This window comes from Tenrec ecaudatus, chromosome 5, assembly GCF_050624435.1.
Source record: "Tenrec ecaudatus isolate mTenEca1 chromosome 5, mTenEca1.hap1, whole genome shotgun sequence".
Lineage (NCBI taxonomy): Eukaryota > Metazoa > Chordata > Mammalia > Afrosoricida > Tenrecidae > Tenrec > Tenrec ecaudatus.
The window spans coordinates 133,529,641-133,534,406 of NC_134534.1; the positions used below are offsets into that span (position 1 = coordinate 133,529,641).

Consider the following 4,766-nt stretch of genomic DNA (forward strand, 5'->3'; position numbering starts at 1 on the left):
GTGCAGACACTATTAAGTGTAAGGAGCCACTTCCATCCTAGCCCACAGTGTAAATCGCACGGCCAGACTTATGGCCTAATGGTTGAGAAGATTTTCTGCTTTGGTTTTTTTTGTTTGTTTGAACTTCTAATTATATCTCAAGTTCTTTCCAAGAGAACACTCTCAGGCTAAGTGTGTCCCTGAACTTGGTCCACTGTTGCGGGGGTCCTGGAGAACCTCATCACATGCTGATTTCTGGGAGTGCCATGGGGAAACCACTGGGATTTCTCTTTCGGATATGAGAGGGGTCTGCTGACTACACTGTCCACTGTCTCCTCCCCTCTAGTTTCTGAAGACCAAGAAGTGGAATCTCTTTGAAGACATTTGATGACCATTCAGAACACAGAGATACAAACCTCCATGAATGTGCTTTCAGATATTGGGTCTAGTTAAGCTCCCAGATAGCTGAATGATGCCTTCACCATGATATGCAGGCCACCCTATCTCCTACTTTATTTTTGGTAGTGTGATGGGCCACAAAGAGATGGAAAGGGTACAAGAACTGAGAGACAACCTAGAAATGCTTCCCTGGGAAAGCAATGTCACGAATGAGATTTCCTAAGGAAATGACACCAAACGTCCCCAGGTGCTCCTCAATCAACAAGGTGGTCTTGTTCTTGATCTTAGCTTGCCCATTTTCCAGGCTGAGTTGCTGGGCAGACTTCGGGTTTGGAAATCCCCAGGTCATAGAAGGTTCCCCCATGGGTAGTATTTTTAGGGTCAAAAGACACCCCTGAATATCTTAAGCCTCATGACAATGGTCTTCTTCACCAGAGAACTCACCCCGCCTACCCTTTGGATGCATACAGCACACGCCAAGGAACCTTCACTGGGCCTTTCCAAGACATGAGGTTCTACTTCTGACTGTTTGATGCAAACTCTGCCACGTTGCTGTAGCTGTGAACCAGCCAGGAATTACTTGAGTTGCTTAACCCGGAGCCTTTTCTCTTTCCTCAGTTGCTTCTTTCCCCAAAATAGCTGCTTTGCCTGGGTGCCTTCAAGAGCCTGATTAGCCTTCCCTTTCCCCCCCAGGACATTTGCTGGAGCCAACGGGGGTTTTTTCCGTGGCTTTTCCTCAAACATCTTTCCTGTAGAGGCTGAGAACGTCTGTATGATGGGTAGTCTGGCCTGAGTTTTCCCTCACGACACACCTGCGTATCTACTCTTGAGTTATAGCCAGCATGCGGAGATGGGGTTGGGGCTGGGAAAACATTGCTTAGACAAATAGGATCCATTACAGCTAGTGATCTATTCACTAGCTACGAAAACAAACATATTAAAAAAAAAACGACGAATGTAATGAACTACCTTAATAGATAAAAAACAAACCAAAAAAAACCAAAAACAAAACCCAAACAAAGAACCACTCATTGATCAAAGATGAGAAGGTGTTTTGACAGCCAGGTAATATGTTTTGCCAAGGGAGCCCTGATGGTGTGTAGTGGTTATGTGTTTGGCTGTGATCCGCATGGCTGGCAGTTCGAAACCACCAGCAGCTCAGTGGAACAAAGACTGGGTGTCCTATTCCAGGAAACAGTTATAGTCTCCGAAGCCCACAGAGGGTCACTGGGAGTGAGCGTTGCATTTGGTTTGGTTTGTGGCTCGTCCTGAGCTGCCGCATGCTGCGCCGAACTGGTTACACCACAAGGTTCCTTTCATCCTCTTTTCTTACCTGTATAAACAAGCTTCAGGGGGATTTGCACCCCAGAAATTGCCACCACTAAGACTTTCATCTAGGAGGTGACAATTCTTGAAAAGATACAATGACATTTCATCCAGAAAACTCATTTGGAATGGAACTGCCAAGCTTAATTAAAGAGAAACTCACATTGTGACATGATACCTAACCTCCCATGAACGAATGCAGAACCTAGGCAGGGAAGAATTGTGGTGGATCTCCTCAAATAAACAATGTTTATGTCCCCGATAACTTATGATACCAGTGACAATGGCAGGCTGACATAATATACTGCAGTATAAAATCGCTATATTGCTTTGTGAGAGGTACATTGGATTTGATCAAAAAAGACGTTACATTGTGGTGAAAATATTCTTCATCACTCTGTAATGGAAAAAAAGCCAAGTAGTAAACTTTTCAATGTGCTTGCCAAATCCATTCATCGATAAATCTAATTGCACCAAAATGTCAACACACAGACACACTCTCATGCTGATAAGCATTTTCTGACGAAATATGCCATAATTCTACCATTACTATGAGGTCACCAAATGCAATCTTTTGCATTTGCTCTAAGAATCACACAATTCACTATACTTTTGCACAAGCTTAAAATCAACAGTAATCATACCACAGTGGGCTCTTTGTTACCAAAAATATGTAATACAGTTGTTATACCATAAATGTTCCGAATCAATAGGCAGATGGTAGCTACTGAATTCCAAACATTGGCACACTTTGAAGTTCACACAATTTGGATAAATGTGAATTGAGTTTGATGACATTTACAAATATTTTCAATGTCCTATTAGATCATTACCTGATTCTAACGTGCATTTTCTTCCTTGTTACATTCTCCAGGTCTTATAAAGAGCAGCTATTGAACCCACTGACTAAAAAGAAACTAGCACTCTCTTATTGACTGATGCACTCAGATACTCAGCCCCTTCTAGTCTTTCTCCTTGAAAATGCCCAGTGCCTTCTGGTGTATCAGAATCTCTGGAAAATTCCCTCACAAAAGATTTTGGCTGGTTTTTAAAAAATTTAATATTTCCTACTAAATATATTTGAGCATACAATTCTCCTTCCACATTTTATGGTAACGTATTTTCGATGTTTCTTTGGGTTTATGATTTCAGTTTTACTCCAAAGTTTATGGATAATGGAACTGGATGATGAACTCCAGAAATGGGGATTTGCTATTATATATTTCATAATTTTATACTACCATCTGGCAAATGTTCCTGAATGTGTTCAGGAAGCCTCACCCGGAAATCTGTGATGATGAGGGCTCTGTTTCCATCTCTGGATGCTTTTATAGGCTTCGCAGTGTAGAGCCAATCAACTGGATAGACTGCCTTTATGTTCAATGAGATTTCAGGCTGTCTTGGTATATATAAAGAACACCTGGATTTTATCTGAACGTTAACATTAAGGAGTTGAGATAGGAGAATCTGCTGTGTTGTCAAGTAATAATGTGCCCTAATGATTGATATTCCAGAGAAAAGGTTTTGAGGAAAAATAGAAATATTTGAGATATGTGAGGAAAGGTGATAGGAATATAGAGTAAACGTACTCTATTCCCAGGAAAAGTAGAATCTAAGCAGATGTTTCATAAGTAGAACTATCCGCGAACTCATTCTGAAAAAGGGAAGATGAGCCATCTGTGTTTTGAGGAATGCTGTCCTGTCCATAGTATCCAAGAAATCACTATGGAAACTCAGCATTGGGACTTGGAATTTCCTCTTGGAGCCTGAGGGTTAAGCAGTTAGAGAAAGGATTATGGTTTTCAAAACACTGGGTTTGGAAACAGGGTCTGTGAAGGAGCCCTTGTGGAAGGAATGCTGGCAGACTAGAAGTTTCCAAGTTATATCTTCTGGATTTAGTTAAAGTTGAGCTGGGGGAAATGCATGATAAAAAAACGAGGACAGACAGGTTGAAAAAGGAGTTAGTTACCACTTTAATAGGGCTGTCCAACATTTGGTCACACAGATCATTCTGAAAGTCCATCGCTTTCACAGCCTTCCCCTCTCACCAGAAGAGATTGGAACACTCTCAGCAAAAAGTAAAGCAAACACAGAAAGGGATGTCATGGTCAGACTTGTTGCTACAGCACTATGCAGTTAACGATAACTGGAGAGAACCCGAGGATGTTTCTGCAGCAAAGGACAGCTATACAAAGCCTTAAGACATTGTATTTACAGGGCTTATTATTAATTAATAGAGGGACCCAGATTCTGCCAAAACTCTGCCAGTCTTAATAGCATGGTTGAGCAGCTCTCTCAAGAATCCTCACGTTCCTATCTGTGGAAAAGCTAGTAGTTCTAAAATTATTTTCCTGGAAGAGGTTAGACCGGCTATTATATATCAATTGAATACAAAGAATGGTTAATGTAAGCCAAGCTTGCATGCTAGTATTGCACAAGGTAGAAAGCAATAAAACAGGTTGATACGCTTCCTTGGAGCATCCGGTAGAAACAGAAGGAAGCTCTTGATTTAGTAATGCCATGATGCCTCAGATTCCAGGAGTCCACGGGTGGTTGGTCTTCCGGGGTAAGCGCCATGTGGAATTCTCCAAAGAGCACATCTCTTCCTTGCTTATAGTAAAACAAATGATCAAAAAACCAAAAAACCCCACAAAACCAAAATTCAGAGAGGTACACCAGCCGCTCAACCTGTGGTACTGTTCATTTCTTGAAGAGAATATATAATATTGCAAAATATTATATATACATATATTTAAAGTGGTACAAAGTAATTATAGATCCAAATTAGGAGATCGTTGATCGTTCTTCATAATCCCAAGTAATTCCACTGCGAAGCCCCCTGCCCCCTTTTTGAACCCACTTTCCATGGTGTTGCCAAGAATTCCAAGTCCTCTCATCCAGGATATTTTGTTACGCCCAGTCAAAGCTCTGTAATTATCTGGTAACCAGTCAAAGTGCAAATAAGAAATCCATTTGGCTTGTAAATGTGTAAGATGTTTTGAATTCTTAAAATGTAGTATTTTCTGCAGGGTTTATTTCCTTCACTACAACAAATGTTTCCA

At 41.1% G+C, this 4,766-nt stretch overlaps 1 pseudogene; it reads right to left on the bottom strand.

The window, feature by feature from the left end:
- Positions 1 to 457: 457 nt before the first annotated feature.
- Positions 458 to 1,772, bottom strand: LOC142449260 (ribosomal protein uL30-like pseudogene; annotated as a pseudogene).
- Positions 1,773 to 4,766: the final 2,994 nt, after the last annotated feature.